This window comes from Bubalus bubalis, chromosome 1 (assembly GCF_019923935.1).
Source record: "Bubalus bubalis isolate 160015118507 breed Murrah chromosome 1, NDDB_SH_1, whole genome shotgun sequence".
In the NCBI taxonomy this organism is placed as follows: domain Eukaryota; kingdom Metazoa; phylum Chordata; class Mammalia; order Artiodactyla; family Bovidae; genus Bubalus; species Bubalus bubalis.
Genome location: NC_059157.1, coordinates 45,442,619 through 45,461,150, shown reverse-complemented (window position 1 = coordinate 45,461,150; position 18,532 = coordinate 45,442,619). Strand labels below are relative to the sequence as shown.

Sequence of the window (18,532 nt, the reverse complement as noted above, 5' to 3'; positions counted from 1 at the left end):
GGACTCTTTTTTGCTCCTGTTTGACTCCCACAAACAACATTAGAGACCAGCTTTAGAAATGCAGTTGAACTTTCATTAAACATATGCTTCTGCCTATGTACTTCTCTGGTGGCTCAGGCGGTAAAGAGTCTGCCTGCAATGCAGGAGACCTTGTTTGATCTCTGGTCTGGAAGATCCCCTGGAGGAGGGAATGGCTATCCACTCCAGTATTCTTGCCTGGAGAATCCCACGGACAGAGGAGCCTGGTGGGCAACAGTCTATGAGGTCACAAAGAGTCAGACATCACACACACACACACACACACACACACACACACACACACTCACACTATTGGCTATAGTTTAAGATGAAACTTAGGTAAGGTAAGTGAAAATCTTGATATTAGGATTTGTTGCTCATTTTGATGTAGGTGACCCTGCCAAAGTATATACGAGGTGGTTTTAGGCATAGGGCAGAGTTCAGAAAATGGATTTCTCTCTGAAAACACGAGTGTTTGATATAATATGGTTACCCTGAGAGTAGAAATGCCAGTCTTTAAAATTATGGGCCAGATTACCCTTGGACATTGTGACATGTTTATTAGTGACTCACAGAGGAGACTTAAATAGCAGGTTCCCAGCTCCCAGACATCGAGTAATTTAAAAGTCATAAACATATAAACTATCTCTGGGATGAGAACCTAGGTGACAGAATCTCATGGTGTGTTATAGAGCTTGTAGCCCTGCCACACACAGAGAGAACCCCAGGAATATGTAGCGATTCTACTGCTCTCTATGCTTTCTCAGGGTAGCCTTTGAAAAGACTCATGCTCAGCCAAGCACTCTTGTATAAAGACATCCAGAGGGAAAGAATAGAAACACTAGAGAAAGGACGCTCCACTACAGTCTTCTCTCCCTGAGCTTCAAGGTGATGAAGAGCTGGCTGGACCTTTGCACAGAATCATCTTTCTTTCTCACCTACCTTTAACTTTAAACCAAACTGATGCATTTGTGGGGTTCAGAGCAGAGAAGGAAGCAATGCTTTCAGTTCTGTTCTCAATGGTTACGATGTGGCTTCTGTTAGCAGCCACCCTCACTTTCAGTCTGTCCCACTCCTCTGATTTTTTTGATTGTCATAAAATACATATAAAATGAAGTTTACCATTTTAAGTACACACTTGAGTGGCATTAAATGCATTCACATTGTTGTGCAAACACCTCACCAACCATCTTCATAGTTTTTCACTTTCTTAGACTGAAACTCTGTATTCATTAAATAATTATTTCTCATTCCTCCCTCCCCCCATTATTATATAACTTTTTTTAAAATGAGGATCCAGGTGTCAATATATCATAATCTGTTTGTGAGAATAGAGGTTTGCTTCCTACTCTATGATGGGGAATCTTGAGGACATTGAGTAGACAATTATGCTTATATGTGGAAATGACTGAGAAAATCACACTCAGCCAATTATTTTGTAGAATGCTGCTGCTGCTGCTAAGTTGCTTTAGTCGTTTCCGACTCTGTGCGACCCCAGAGACAGCACCCCACCAGGCTCCCCCATCTCTGGGATTCTCCAGGCAAGAACACTGGAGTGGGTTGCCATTTCCTTCTCCAATGCATGAAAGTGAAAAATGAAGGTGAAGTCGCTCAGTTGTGTCCGACTCCTAGCGACCCTGTGGACTGCAGCCTACCAGGCTCCCCCGCCCATGGGATTTGCCAGGCAAGAGTACTGGAGTGGGTTGCCATTGCCTTCTCCACTTTGTAGAATATACATGTACAAAAATAAAAAATGCTGTAAGTAGGAAAGCTTTGCTTGTGTTTCCTCTTTTTCAGACTCTGTTGTGGAATTGATTGCAACCTTGCCAGGAATCATCTGGAGTGATGTATTTCACTGGGCATTTTGAGTTCAGGATGTTCCTCTACCTAAGGAATTGATCAGGAGTAGGAATGGTTATACTCCCTACCCACAGAACAATGCACTGTTGAGAGACTGTCTTTGAGGAAAATGTCAGAGTCCTTGGGAATTTAGAGAAACACTTATAAGTAGAACATGGATTCCATCAGCTTGACTGGTTGGCTGGGGTTTTGTCCTGGGAAGAGGATGCCAGCAGACACAGGATGACTGACCCATAGTGGGAACTTTCTAGCAATGACACAGAATAATAATTCTGATTGATCATTGATTTTGAGAAGACAAGAAGGAAACTGCTTTTGTAATCATTCCTTTTTTTTTTCCTTCTGGGACAGAATCCCTTAGGTTTATCAAGACCCAGAGACAGTCTGAGAGATAGTGAGGGACAGGGAGGCCAGGCGTACTTCAAGTCAGTCCGTGGGGTCTCAAAGAGGGGGACATGACTTGGTGACTGAACAACAACAAGGACACTTTGAGTGTGATCTGATAGTTGATAGAATGGTGAAATCATGCAAAGTGATGGTGCATTCAATAGGAAGAGCTGGTCTCCTGATTTATAGAAGGAAGGATGTATTGGAAAGGGAAATAAGCTAATAATGAGAATTTGGTGGGAGAGGTAAGAGTAGGGGTGAGGTTAGGAATAACTGAGAAAGGACTTAAATGATCACATAGATTGGAGCCAAAAGTACTTTTTCCTTGTTTTGACCCCAGATTACATGTGAATGGCGGTTCAGTTAGAGCATAAAGATTAATGACCAAAGGTTAAAATTTTTATAGTTAACAAACTGAGATTTCTAAGAGAGAAGGTAGTTGCATGCAGAACACACATAGCTACATTAAAACTAATGTAAAGTAATTAACCTCCAATTAAAATAGATAAATTTATATTAAAAAAACTAAATAGGAATGCTTGCATATATATTAATAGCTTGCAATAGAGGGTAAAAGGGGATATAGATGTAATTATTGATGAGGAGGGTTGAGATTGAGAAATTCTATTTTGGTCCCAGTGTTTACTGAGAAGTAGGGAGTATAGCATCCATCCTGAGATACATGGAAATTTTGTGGGGATAAAGTTTGTAGGAAATCAGTGAAAATTTAGAACATATACTAAAAAGAATATGTGGGAAGAGAAACTGTTTGGAACAGCCAGAACATTTGCTCAAGAAGTTTTGAAGAGGTAGTTCACATTAGAGTTTAATTTTTTGTTGTCACTCCTGGTTAATAATAGGCTCCTCAGGTGGCTCAGTGGTAAAGAATCTGCCTGCCAATGCAGGAGCTGCAGGAGACTTAGGTTAGATCCCTGGGTTGGGAAGATCCCCTGGAGGAAGAAATGGCCATCCACTTAAGTAGTCTTACCTGGAAAAATCCCACTGACAGAGGAGCCTGGAGGGCTACAGTCAGCCCATAGGGTCACAAATATTCAGACACGACTGACTGACTGAGCAGCAATAGTTAGTTAATAATTTTCTTCAAGATTGCCTTATATCTCAGGTAGAGGGAAAGACATAATTGTGTATGAACTTGTGGTTTAGATACTTCAGTTACTGTAATGCATTACACTGAAGCAAAAATGCTTTATTTAGACTTGGTTTTGCAAAGATTGCCATTTATTCATTCTGCATTTTGAGAACAAAGATAACTGCAAAAGTGATGGAAACCTTTTCTCTCCTATTTATAAGTCTTTTAAAAGATGAAATGAGTCAATGTAACTAGTCAGGATAGGATCATTTTGCTGTGGCAACAAATGAATGGTGAATTCTCAGTAGCTTAACACTTCAAGAACACTTCTGTGTTCTTAACACAGAACATTCATGTTCTGTCCAGGCCTAGTTCACTGAGAGATAGTTGCTCCTCTAGGACAGCCCACTTCCAGATAGCTACTGGTTGACACAGCTTGCTTCACTGTGTGGAAGCCCTGCCATCTTAGTGTGTGTCTTCCAGGCTTGCTGCAGCAGGAAAAAATAAACTGAAATAGTCCTGGCGAGGAACATACTGACTTCTCAATGTTTCAGCCTAACTGTGACACACATCATTTCCTGTTTAAAAGCAAAGGGGCTGGAAAATATGGTAGTAACATATGGATTCTTAGTGATCAGCAAATGGATTGGTAACATTTGAAAAAAAAAAATCTCCCATTTCTGGGGTTTCCCAGGTGATGCCATGGTAAAGAGTCCACCTGCCAACCCAGGAGACACAAGAGATGTGGGTTCAATCACTAGGTCAGGAATATCCCCTAGAGAAGGGAATGGCAATCCACTCCAGTATTCGGGACTGGAAAATCCCATGGACAGAGAAGTCTGGTGGTCTGTAGTCCATGGAGTCACAGAGTCAGACATGACTGAGCATCTCCCATTTAGAATAAATTACTTACTAAACCATTGCGGAGAAGGCAATGGCACCCCATTCCAGTACTCTTGCCTGGAAAATCCCATGGACGGAGGAGCCTGGTAGGCTGCAGTCCATGGGGCCGCTAAGAGCAGGACACGACTGAGTGACTTCACTTTCACTTTTCACTTTCATGCATTGGAGAAGGAAATGGCAACCCACTCCAGCGTTCTTGCCTGGAGAATCCCAGGGATGGGAAGCCTGGTGGGCTGCCGTCTATGGGGTCACACAGAGTCGGACACGACTGAAGCGACTTAGCAGCAGCAGCAGCATGGAGTCACCTGGGTTAATTCAAGTCCTTCTGAAGGTAGAAGTAACTTTGATGGATTTGCAAGACTTGAGTCCTGGCCCCAATTTGGATCCCTTTCTTTTATTGGGGTTGTTTCCTTTAAACTTGCACTGTGTCTATATCTCAAATGATTTTTCCATCTCATTGGTTTACAATTGGTCTAAAATTTTCCATTCAAATTTGAATGTGCACGATTTCTGACTTGACTACTTACCTATCACCAGCTTAATTTTTGTTTGTACCGGATACTTTTCTATCCATTATCTAAAGCACAAATCAGTCCCCCCAAAACTATTTGGATATCTTTTACAAAAACAGTGCTCCACAAAACTCTACCTGGGAAATTGTGTGCAAGATAGCTCTACAGTTGTGCCTGGAAGAATTTTATATCCCTTCTTGGCTTTAGATATAGAAAATAATTCATTTTGATAAGAGCCCAGATTACACTGTAAAATGTGCTCCTGGAATTGTGCAGCACTTGGTACTAATTTTGGAATGAGTTCTGCCTTTATGTCACTCTCATTTCTCAAAACTCATTCATTTCTCATTGGTCATTATCTCTCACAAAAATAGCTCTACCTTACCTATAGTACTAAAACTATTCATTAAAAAAATATGTAGTTGTTAGAACTTATTGTTTATTTAAATACTGTGTTGTTAGGACTTACTTTAATTATTTGGCCTATGGGTTATACATTCTATATCTGAAGCTTTACAGAGAATTGTTCTACTGAAAACAGTAACTCAAAGTTTTTCCAGCCTCTGTGATTCTTTGAGTTGATTAACAGTGCCCCTTTGAGGGCTTCCCTGGTGGTCCAGCGGTTAAGAATCCACCTGCCATTGCAGGGGATATGGGTTCAGTCTCTGATCCGGGAAGATCCCACATGCTGAGAAGCAACTAAACCTGTGTGCCACAACTACAAAAGCCCATGCACCATGACTACTGAAGCCATGACACTTAGAGCCCATTCTCTGAAATTAGAGAAGCAGAACCTCAAGTAGAAGGAAGCCCTCTCTCACTGCTACCAGAAAAAGCCCGTGTTCAGCAACGAAGACTCAGTGTAGCAAAAAAAAAAAAACAAAAAAAAAAAACCTTAAAAAATAAAATTGGAAAGTAACTTTTTTAAAAAACAACGTACCCTTGATTAGTATTAATTTACAGAAGCAAAGAATTTTCAATTGAAGAGCTTTAGTCATTATTTAATCAAATCTTGATATTTTATGAAAGATGAACCATTAAAGATTCCAGAAAGCAAGGGGGTAAGATAATGTACTTAAAGTCACATATTTTAACTTCAAAATCATTATTCTTTCTATTAGTCACTCTTGTCCTTAACATATGAATAGATTTTGTTTTATCTTCTCTATTCACAAAAATTGTTACCCAAGGTTACTCTTTGGTTCCAGAGCTTCTTCATGGCATTTTTCACCTCTGAGCTCCTGAGGGTGTAGATTAAAGGGTTTAATATGGGTGTTACCATGGTATAAAACACAGCAACCACCTTATCAATAGGTGATTGTGGGCCGAAGTTACACGAATATACAGGGTACAAAGGGACCACTACAGTAACAGGGACCACTACAGTAACATGGGAAGTTCAAGTGGAGACAGCTTTCTGCTGTTCTGCAGTGTTGCTGTGTGTCCTTAGAGAGCAAAGGATGAGCACATAGGAGGTGATAAGAATAGAAAAGATGAGCATACATATCAGCCCACTGTTGGCAGCAACAAAAAGACCAGAGATGTGAGTGTCAGTGCAGGAGAGTTTCAGCAGACGAAAATGGTCACAGATGAAATGGTCAATGACGTTGGGGCCACAGAAGGGCAACCAGACTATAAAAAGAATTTGAATTAGCACAGGAAGAAATCCTCCGGCCCAGGCCATGGCCACCAGGAGGCCACACACTTGCCTGTTCTATGTGATGGCATACTGCAGGGGCTTGCAGATAGCCACAAAGCAGTCATAGGCCATCACTGTGAGCAAGAGGATCTCAACTCCCCCAAAGAAATACTCTTCAAAGAGCTGAGTCATACACCCACCGAGGGAGATGGCTTTCTTTTGAGCAAGTAAGTCAAACATCATTTTGGGGGCCATGGTAGAAGAGCAGCAGCAGTCTATGAAGGACAAGAAAGACAGGAAAAAATACATGGGGGAACCTAAGGCTCTGCTAGTGGTGACTGTCACAGTGATGAGTAGGTTGCCTGCCACAGTGAGAAAGTAGATGAGGGTAAACAGAGCAAATAAGAGTTTTTGTACATCTGGGTTCTGTGTCAGGCCAAGCAGGAGGAATTTCGTCACATTGTTCATTTGCTCCATGAATCCAGTCTGGCGTTCAGATAACTGATTTCTCTGAGAATAGCACAGGTATCACAATTGTGAGGATCCATTTCGACCAATCTCAGTAAGTTTTCTCAGAATTATTTTTTATAAAACTGATAAAAACATCAAGTAGATAAACCCAAGACTTAAAGTTGGGCCATATTATTATTAACCACAAAATGAACACCTGTCTCTCTCTCTCTCACACACCCCTGCTCACCCACATACGAATATACACATTCGTATACACAAACACAGCTTTATCACTGTTGACATTCCAGTCATCTTTCTATAATTATACACTGATGGATATTCCCCCCAAAATGCCCATATATTTTTTCCTGTAGGAAAAGAGGAATAAAAAGAGGACCCATACGAAGGAGTAGAGACTTGAGTTCATGAGAATTTATTCCCTTATTGCTCTTCTCTAGACACTTGTGCTGATGAGGTTAAGCTACAGAATTTATTATTCATACTTTTAACTTGTTTCAGGGTGAATATAAAACATTAGGTAAACTCAACTTAAAATAAGGGATAATATAGTTACACTTCAAAATAAAACTGAACTGAATGAATGTTTAAGGCTCCAATAAGATATAATTTCTTTACCTAAGGTATACTTCCTAACTTAAGGTATAACTGAGGGCTTTCATGGTGGCTCAGATGGTAAAGAATCTGCCTGCAATGCAGGAGACCCTGGTTCAATGTCTGGCTAGGGAAGATTCCTGGAGAAAGAAATGGCAACACACTCCAGTATTCCTGCCTGGAGAATCCCAAGGATAGAGGAACCTGGCAGGCTACAGTCCATGGAGTCACAAAGAGTTGGACGACTGAGCAGCTGCACTTTCGCTTTCAAGGTACAACTGGCATTTAGATTTGTGAACTTATGTTACATTCAAGTAAAACTTTCTAAGAATACCATCACACAAGAAATAAAAAGAAGAATATTTTGAAAAGGATAAAATATCATGATATAATGCAATATCCTACAGATTTATTTGAAACATTATGATTCACTCCTTGGAGAATTTCTATCATGTTTAAGTTTCCGAGGAATTTTGCAAATCAAGCTCGGTTTAGGGAAGACTATGAAAAATTCTCTAGATCTCTTTAGAAAATTGGTACTTTTAAGGTAAGAAAACTAAAGCATTATAATTTGTTTAACAGAGTGTGTTCTATACAGTCAGGTATTTTTAAATTCTGTTTTCACTAATTAGCAGCTATGTGACGTTATATACAGACTTTAGTCTTACTGCACCTAAACTTTTTCATATACAAATTAGGAAAAATAATAGATGGTATGGAAGAATTGAAGAATATTATTATTACATAGGTCAAAATGCTACACTAAAAGTAAAATGCATAACTTTACACATATTCCCAATTTTTGATCAAAGTATAAAAGTGAAAAAGCACACATATCATTATTCTTACCCTTGAAATTGTTGATTGCCGGGATCCAGCCCTGGTGGATCCAGGGAATTTGAAGTGGGGACGGCATTGGCAAACTGGATACAATAACCTTAATTAAATATTAATTAGAGGTATAAGGAGTAGTGGAATAAGGATAGCTCAGTAGGAAAATTCAGTGGAGAAAAGAGGCTGAATAACTTGGTTTATGTAGAAAGCTAATAAAATTCCAAGATAAGGAATTTGTGTCACCTAAGTAGGCCGCAGGTGTCTTCCCGTTCTCCCGAAGGAGAGGAGACACTAAGGCCTCCCCGGTCGGATCTTAGAAGCCCAGGCAAAATTTGTAGGCTTGACGAGCCTCCACGTTCCAGATGGGAATTCAGCCAGAAGGTGAGAGAAAGAACAACATGGGGAGACCAAGCTTTGGTGAACAAGGCCTGCACTTTATTTTCCAAAGTAGTTTTCATACCTTAAGTTGTGCATAGAGGATAATGGGGGAAGGGGTAGAGTCATGAAAGGACAGCAGTCCTTGATCCCTATTGAAGCCAGGCTTTCAAACTTATCATATGGAATAGTTTAGGTGATTTACATCATCTTCTGGCCAGGAGGCCTGTTAACATTTTATGACCCTTTCTTCAGAAAACTTATTTTTCTCTAAAGGTGATTATTCTAAAGTTAGGCGCCACCCTCTGAAAGCATTAGATAAAGTTGCATTCCTATAGGGCAAAGGTGTGGTGGGCTATAACAAGAAAAGAATTAAGTCCAAGGTTACAAACATTAAAGCTACTACTTACATTCCTATACACAAATTATATTAATCAATACACTCCCAGGGACACAGTAGGTAAGGGATATGGGAACTTAGCAGCAAACATTGGCCAACAAGTGAAAAACCCTTCACCAATACAATTTCTAATCAATCTTTTAACTGCTCAAAGGAATCTGTATTCAGACAGTTTAGAACATCTCATGCCTTTCACGGTTGGCAGGCTGTGAACAATCACATGTGGCCGGAAGAACCTGTTTAGGCAGGCTAGAGGACTTCCAAAGGAGTTTGTAGGTTGAAACACACTTGTCACACCCAGGAACTTTATTAACTGGGGCTGTAAGTTAACTCTTTTTCAGAGAGAGGTGGTGGGGGACAGCCCCCCTGTAAAGTCAGAGGTGTAGGTGAGAGCACAAAGCAGTAAAGTAGGCAGACTCTGGTTTTGGGGGTAGATGCTCGAGAATTTCCAGGGGGACTCCTGAGGCTCGATCCCGCCTTTGCATATGCCGAGCCTCCTTCCTCATGACCTTTGCCATGGGCGGAGTTCCTCACGCTGGCTTGCAGCAGTTGATTATTATAGTTAGTATTTAGAAAGAACACAAAGAGAGAAAATAAGTGAATTAAGTACTCAACTCATGACGTTAAAAAAGCAACTAATTATATTCATAAAAAGTTGACTGCAGAAATAAATATATTAAATAATAGAAAACTAGTAGGCTTGATAAATTAATTCAAAGGTTTTTTAGAGTTTTAGAAATATGAATGAAATAAATGAGCACAGACAAGCTCAATAAGAGGCAAGTATGGTCAAACTGTGAGGGGTGGTATGGGGAGGGAGGAAGGTAGAGGGTTCAGGATGGGGAACACGTGTATACCTGTGGTGGATTCATGTTGATATATGGCAAAACTAATACAATATTGTAAACTTAAAAAATAAAATAAAATTTAATTAAAAAAAGAAAATTTGAAGAAATATTATGTATAGTTCATAAAAGATTTTTTAACAACTGAATAGGCATTTTTTCCAATAAAGCCTGTCTTCTTATGCCATCACCAAATAAAATAAATAGAAAAAGAGATAGAGAAAAAAGGGTAGCCTGCATCAATGACTTACAGTAAAACAGATTTCTTCAAAAACAGAAAATCAAATGAACAAATGTATATCTAATCTCTAGGTGGGAAAGAGCATTTTAAGCAAAATTCAATAGTATAAAAACCAGGACAAAGCTAACAGATTCAACTACATAAAGGTATAGAACACATTGGAAAACTATTTGCAGCAAGTATGGTAGATAACTATTATCACAGAAGTAGTTTTTACAAAAAAGTCCTATCTACACAATTATAAAAATTAGCAAAACTCTTTAATAAAAAGAAAATTCTTAGAAAAAACATTAGACGCCTAAAAAAATCCCTATTTCATAAGTCATCAAGGAAATATAATTTAAAAACAGTGAAATATTTTAAACTGGAAAATGAGCAAAGATTTATGACAGTTATATTACTCAGTACTTTACTGATATAAAATATTATGGAAAAAATTTTGACTTTGTATAATAAGAACTTTATAACTGATCATGCCCCTTGATCCAGTACTCCTTATGCTTGGGAATCTATTCTTTATAAAGATTATGGGCAAAAATTGTGCATACAGGCTATATTTCATATTTTGTATGACAAAGTGAAAACAATCCAAATATGTACATAAAAAGGAAGAATTAAGCAAATTATGGTTATGAAACATCAGGTGAACATTGAGGTTATTTACAAGAAAAATTAATGGTGTGAAAAATTCTTCCAACATTATATTGAGTGGAAAACACAAGATATTAAACAGCTTTTTAATTATGATCTAAATGGTCCAAAATGACATATAAACATAGAAAATCACCTGAAAGAAATGCTCTAAAGACTAGTAATGCTTATTTGGATTATGATTTTAAGATAAATTTTGTGTTCTTTTAAAAGTTTTCTGATCTGAATTTTCTACAAAGAGAATATATTACCTTTTTAATAAAAAAATAATTTAATAAAAGAGATAATATTCTGTGTGATTCCTTTTCTCAATATGTTGGTCATTATTCATACAAATCTGTGACAGTAGAAATGGATGTTTAAGCCTAACTCACCTGTAATTTGAATACCCTAGTATGGATGGTTGTCATCACTGATTCAATGGACATGAATTTGGGCAATCTCTGGGAGATGATGAAGGACAGAGAAGACTGGCGTGCTGCAGTCCATGGGGTCTCAAGGAGTTGGACATAGGGACTGAACAGCAACAACAAAGTATCACCTTGAGAAAACATGATAAAGAAATCGCAAGTTGTGCTTACCTCTCTGGATGCATTTGAGAAATAAGTAACATGCTCATTTCATAACAAGGCATTACTTGTAGAGCATAATTGGCTTGGAGGTAGTGATCGTTGACCTATCAATAACTGCTGCTTTAAAGGTTTATTCATTTTTTATCTTAAGTGTAAATTTCCTTTTCTTTACATAATTATTTGAAAACGATTGCTGAAAGAGAATTCGTAAATAATGCTGAGATCATGGACTGGGTTTTAGGCTTGCTTTATTGGCTCATACCATCATGTGAGTATGAGCCATTGTCACATGTGAACCTTTGCATCTACATGTTAATGGTGAACATAACCCTGCTTCCTGTAGGTGTTAACTCCAGGGTCCTTTCTAACCACTTTAAGAGATAATAAGGATTGTTTTCCTTTTTGTGCCTCAGCATGGTATACTCTTGCCTGGACAATCCCAGGGACGGAGGAGCCTGGTAGGCTGCAGTCCATGGGGTCATGAAGAGTCGGACACGACTGAGCGACTTCACTTTCACTTTTCACTTTCATGCATTGGAGAAGGAAATGGCAACCCACTCCAGCGTTCTTGCCTGGAGAATCCCAGAGATGGGGGAGCCTGGTGGGCTGCCATCTATGGGGTCGCACAGAGTCGGACATGACTGAAGCGACTTAGCAAGCAAGCAATCATGTGAGTAAGGCACACACATCTCAGCTCAGACAACAAATTTCTTTAGTTAGAGGCCTTTCAAAGCCTTAGGCTTTAAAAGAAAGTGATGGGAAAAAACCTAACCATTGGAGGAAATTATCATTTATGTTATCTTATTATACATTTGTCAGTTTTTCTTGTACCCAAAGTATGTTAACAAGAGCCACTTGGTCTGAGATCTATTCTGACTTAAAGCCCTGGAAATAGCAAACTGTTAAAGTAGAAAAGTTAGGAATTGCAAGCACCATAAAATCAGCAACAAATAAAAGTTGATTTGAACTAACTAACTTCAGCAATTCCCTGAAGTTAGCTCTTTCAAATCTTTTTCTTACTAAACTTTTGCTCAGCCTACAGATATCTTCTTTTGTTCCTGGAAGTCTGGATCCAAACGTGTTGGAGACTCAAAACCACACACTTTCTGTGATCCAGGGATGGTCTTCCGGGGTTCATCTTTATCAACACTTTCCAGTGTCGTTACAGGGAAATATTTAAATACGTATTACTCAAGTGCAAGGAGTTAGAGAGTCTCTGATCTCTCAACTCCCAGAGGATGAGAACTAGCAGCTTCAACTAAGATGGCAGCCAAACCAGTTTATCCATTCTCTCTTGTGGCCATGGCACCTGTGATCAAGGAGATGAGGGAGGGGCATCTGGGCTGGGCTTGCAGCCCCTCTATGACTGTGTTTAGAAAATGATCTTGGACTCTGGGACCCAAGGCACAGAAGGTCCTAGTCATGGGATAATGGATGCATGAGCTCCCTAGTGTTTATAAAACAGCCTGATTCATACATGTCTCACAGAGTTATAGGGGGGATTGAGGAAGAGAAGATGTCGAAAAATCTGTCTCTGAAGAACTGCTATTCTACTTCTAATGCCCTGTAGATAAAGGCATATAGGCTAGAGTGTCTCAGACAGTAAAGAATTCACCTGCAATGCAGAGGATCTGGGTTCAGTCCTTGGGTTGAGAAGGTGCCCTGGAGAAGGGAATAGCAACCCAATCCAGTATTCTCTCTTGGAGAATTCCATGGACAGAGGAGCCTAAGGGGCTACAGTCTTTGGGATTGCAAAGAGTCAGACACGACTGAGCAACTGCCAGGCTAGAGAAACTGCTTTTAGTCACAGAATAGTGAATCATGAATAACTGTAAGAGTTTTGCTGCCTCTTCTGTTTTCTAACTATGTGATCTTGGGCAAGTTCCTCAGAGTCTTTCTTTATACCTGAGTTCTAACACTTGTAAAAAGAGGGTGATAGGAGTAGCTGTTACGGGATATTGTGGGGTTTCTATGAGTGAGCACATGTAAAGTGCTTACAACTGTGCTTGGCATAAAGCAAAAGCTCACTGTTGTCTTTCATCACTTTCTGTATAGGAAACCAGAGCACATGGCTTGACTGATTCAAGTTTCTGGAAAGAATTGTCTCAACTCACGTACATGGCTTCTTTATTCTTATGGTTGGTAAAATCTGGGCAAATACAGAAATTAAGAGAGAAGGAAGGTTAAGTTTTAAAGTATTGAATACTGATTCATAAGTCACTATAGTTCAGAAATCTATGGATGTTCAGCTTTCTTTCACTAAAAAATCTGACAGTGTAGTTGAGTCCTAGAAAGATTGTAGGAGATACAGGAAATGTGGATGCAATGAGAACTAATAGATAATGAGCACTCTGTATTTACATTACTCTGCTAAGTGTGGTATTTTGTCTAATTCTCACATACTCCATGTGGGATATATTAATCCTACTTTATGTAAATGAAAATTGATGTTTACTGTGAGCATCTTTTGAGATCAAAAAGGTAACAATAAGTAGACCTTGGATAGAAATACAAGCTGGTCTAATTTCTAAGCTTGACCTCTAACAATTATGTTATTGTAGGGCAGTGGGCACTGATTCTGTGATGTGTTTTTTGCACTGGGATTGGTAGAGGAAGAGGTGCTGATTCAGACCAACTGTGCATTATTTCACCAGTGGCAAGGAATACATATTCTTCACACAGACCCCCTGTGTAGCACTGACCAGAAAGGACCATTGAGAAAAGAGAATATTTCTCATCTCCCTTTCCACATTTGGCCCCCATCTGGAATATCTTCCTAAGCACTTTCTTGGGAGTTTTCATTCTATAAATTTCCTGATGTTTTCAGAGTAGAATGGAAGTCTGAGCAGATGTTCAGACCTAGGACCAGGGATATTCTCTATATGAATGGAACATGGTGGAGTCCTAGAGAAATAATATACCAAAGACATGAACCTGGGTATTGATGATCAGTTCTATTTACTATAGATTTTATGCTTGTCATTGAACTTACCAGAACCTGTTAAACAGCTTAAATACAGCTAAAATAAATAGGGGTTATTGGGACAAACACTAAAAAATAACATATAAAATTACCCATTAGTGCTTTATGCATAAAAATATTTCCTGAGAAGTTTGCATTTTTCCACTACTATAATAGTGTTGATCATCATTTATTGAATCCTGGCTAAGCTGTGTAATCTTGGGTTAGTTATTCAACTTCTCTGTGCCTCAGTTTCCTCTATCTTATAAAGAGAGATAATAACAGTACCTCATAGGTTGATTGGAATCAAATTAGGTACTTAGGTACTGTCTTGGGATATGGGATTGAAGATGATTGTTTTTCAAAACGGGAAAAAGTTGGTCGTGTCTAAATACCAATGGGAAGAGCTTAAAAAGGGAGGAGATGAGGGAGGGTGAGAAATTGGGAGAGAGGAAGAGATAGCGGAAGGAGGAGGGGAAGAGAAATGGGAGGGGGCAGGGAAGGAGCGATAAAGTTGTAGATACAGGACTGAGAAGGAGTAATCAGTAGAGGCTTATTAGGTATGGCAGACAGTTGTCCACAGAGTAGCTATTTCTCATCTTCTTTCTTTCAACCAAAGCTACCTTTGTTCTGGTGCCAGGTGGCCATGTGTTCGGGGGAAACTGTGGTCCATCTCCAGGCCATAGTGTGATTCTGAATTAGTTTAAGTAAGTATGACTATGTTTTTCTCCTTTCTAGTGATAAACTTAGAGATATGCATGTGACACAATTCTAGCTAAGAAAGAAAAAAAAAACTATGTATATTACTTTAAAAAATTGATTGAAATATAGTTGATTTATAATATTGTGTTAATTTCTTCTGTACAGCAAAGTGACTCAGAATATATATTCTTTTCCATTATGATTTGTCACAAGATGTTGAATATAGTTCCTGGTGCTAAATAGTATGACCTTGTTTATCCATCCTGTATATAATAGCTTGCCTCTGCTAATCCTAAACTCCCATTCCATTCCTTCCCTCCCCTACCCAACCTCTTCCTTAGCAACTACAACTCTGTTCTCTATGTCTGTGAGTCTGTTTTGTAGATATGTTCATTTGTGTCATATTTTATTTATTTATTAAAATTTTTATTGGTGTATCATTGATTTACAATGTTGTGTTAGTTTCAGGTGTATAGCAGAGCGAAGCAATTATACATATACATATACTCATGCATTTTTTTGGTGTCATAGTTTAGATTTCACATATAAGTGATATCATATGGTATTTGTGTTTCTCTTTCTGACTTTGCTCAGTATTATAATCTCTAGTCCATCCATGTTGCTGCAAATGCGCTGTTTCATTCTTTTTGATGGTTGAATAATATTCCACTATTTATATGTACCACATCTTTCTTTATCCATTCTTCTGTTCATGGACATTTAGGCTGTTTCCTTGTATTGGCTATTGTAAATAGTGTTGCTATGAATGTAGGAATGCCTGTATCTTTTCAAATTAATTTTGTCTGTGTGTATGCTCAGAAGTGAAATTGTTGGGTCATATGGCAACTCTAGTTTTTTTTTTTTTTGAGGACCCTCCATCCTATTTTCCATAGTGACTGTACCAATATACGTTGCCACCAACTGTGTAGAAGCATTCCCTTTTCTCCACATGTGGGTGCACTTCTGAGTGATGCTTCTCTGTTCCTAAAAAGAGTTATAAAAACACTTTTTTTTCTTTTCTGAATCATGCTTTTTTGCAAGGGGATGCCAGAATTGCCACTTATTGTTAATCAGTGTGATTTTGGACTGAGAATTTACCTGAAACACTTAAAAAGAACACACTGAAAGATGATTTTCTAGCTTGTAATTGAACTTTACCTGAAACTGCTTTTTTATTACTAGAGGACATACATTATTGAGATCTAAAATACCCTGAATTATGTCAGATAATCATTCTAGTATGTAGGGAAATGAACAGAAGAGTTATTTTATAAAATAGGAAATCAAATTTAAGAATATGTGAATGTGGTAATCATTGCATGTATGACAATGGCTGCTTTACCTTCAAGCCCTATACTAGATCCTCCTGAAGTCTATCAAAACCTCATGGCTGAAGGAGTCCCTCACTATGATCAGTTATTGGAGGATGCCTAAGATCAGTATTATTTACAAATGGTGGCACAAGAGTGAAAAGCCAGCATAGAAACTAATTCACTGAAGAGGAATATGTAAATCCACTCAATGAGTAGAATGAAGAGTGGTGTTCCTTGTGGAATGAGAAGTGGATTATAATGGTAGTGGTATCAGATGGACTGTACTGATTCTTACAAAGTATCCAATGGATTCATAATAGAGTCTTCAAAATGGACCTTAGATAACTGGAAGGTAAGGGGAACCATGGATTATATCAAATGGGGGGATCTGAGTGAGAATCAATTCAAATAAGAGAAAGAAATAATTGTTGCTAAAAAGGGAGCCAATAAATAAATCATAATGTACCTTTTTGGGGACTAATACAGGTATAACTGGTAGGATTAATTTGATTTCAATGAAATCTGTGATAATACTGATATTGATGATCAAACATATTAGGGAATTGAATTAAAATCTCCCCATGATATTCATTAGATGAAAGCTGATTTGTTAGAGGAGGAACTAGAGTTAGCTAACAATCAATGAATTGTTATATAATCAATATATTGATACCTTTCATAAGTTTAAATTTTAGTGGTCAGAGGATATAAATCGGTTATCAAACTCTTGCATCCTTATGAACAAATTTGTGGTGAAATATTTGGTTAACTGAAATACTTCTTTTAAAAATGCCCACACCTCATTTGATGATACAAGGCATTAGCAGTTCGACAGATGTCAATCTGTTCTTTTCTGTTCTATAAGTGATATATGAAGGAGAAGAATAATTATGAATGATTTTAATTTAATGGCTTGACCAGGAGTCAAAGGATAGAATCAATGGATTTTTGGGGCATGATTTTCTGAAAAGTCTCAGAAATTTAATATAATATTGGATATATTAAATATTATACTTACTATAGTATTGGAGGTCTTATCCAATATATTGTGCTAATTTGCTTCAGTTGTGTCCTACTCTTTGCAGCCCTATGGACTGTAGCCCACAAGGCTCCTCTGTCCATGGGATTCTCCAGGCAGGAATACTGGAGTGGCTTGCCCATGCTTTCCTCCAGGTGATCTTCTTGACCCAGGGATCGAACCTGCGTCTCATGTCTCCTGCATTGGAAGGTGGGTTCTCTAGCACAATCTGGGAAGCTTATTCAATACAACACAATAGGAAAATAAAATGAAAGGTATCAAGATGGGAAAATAAAATATAAGACCATTGTTATTCACAGATATCATAATTTTATATACAGACTCAAGGGCTCAGCTGAGAGGAAGAGAGAGCTGAGTTGTCAGATGACAGAGGAATGAATAAATTAATAAGTCACAAATGAAAGCAGGAGCCTTAATCATTTGCTGACATAGTATAAGTGACAGGTTAAAAGTAGAGTAATATCAACTTCCCCCTGTTCCATTTTCCCTCATGAAACATTGCACAGTCAAGAGTCAGGTGGTTTAGCACAGATATGCGAGTCATCTCATTGTTGAGGGAGCCCTGAATAAAAGGTTTCCATAACTTTATAGACCTGCACAGGGGAAAGGATGAAGGAGTGGAAAGGGGAAAGGACTAGCAGGAGTGGATGTAAGATGTAAATCCTATCTTACCAATAATTATATAAAGTAGAATTGGTTTAGCACTCCAATTAATAGGCAGAGATTGGCAGAATGGACAAAAAACATGATTCATATATATTTTATCTACAAGGTTCATAATTCAAAGACACAGTGGAAAGTGAAAATGTCAAGAAATATATATTATGGAAACACTAACAAAAAGAGAGGTGAAAGAACAGACAATGCAAATATAGGACAAAATAAACTTTAGGCCATAAATTGTTGCTATAGACCAGGAAAGACATTTTATAATGATTAAATAGTCAGTTACTCAAGATATAACAATCATGAAACTATATGTGTCTCAGCCTCCTCTGGTGATGTCAGTCAGTGAGTAAACTTTCTTAGGGATATTCCACCTGGATGAAACCCCATGGTTCTATCATTTAGAGTCCTCATGCCTCACCTCAGCTTTATCACATAATTTTCCAGACCAAGAATGC

General features: G+C 38.3%; 1 protein-coding gene and 1 pseudogene across 1 annotated transcript in view; one reads left to right on the top strand and one right to left on the bottom strand.

Annotated features, from left to right (window-relative positions):
- Positions 1 to 18,532, top strand: part of LOC123465559 (liprin-alpha-1-like) — a gene marked incomplete in the record, with an annotated part of 992,590 nt that overhangs the window by 366,888 nt on the left and 607,170 nt on the right.
- Positions 5,936 to 6,957, bottom strand: LOC123332151 (annotated as a pseudogene).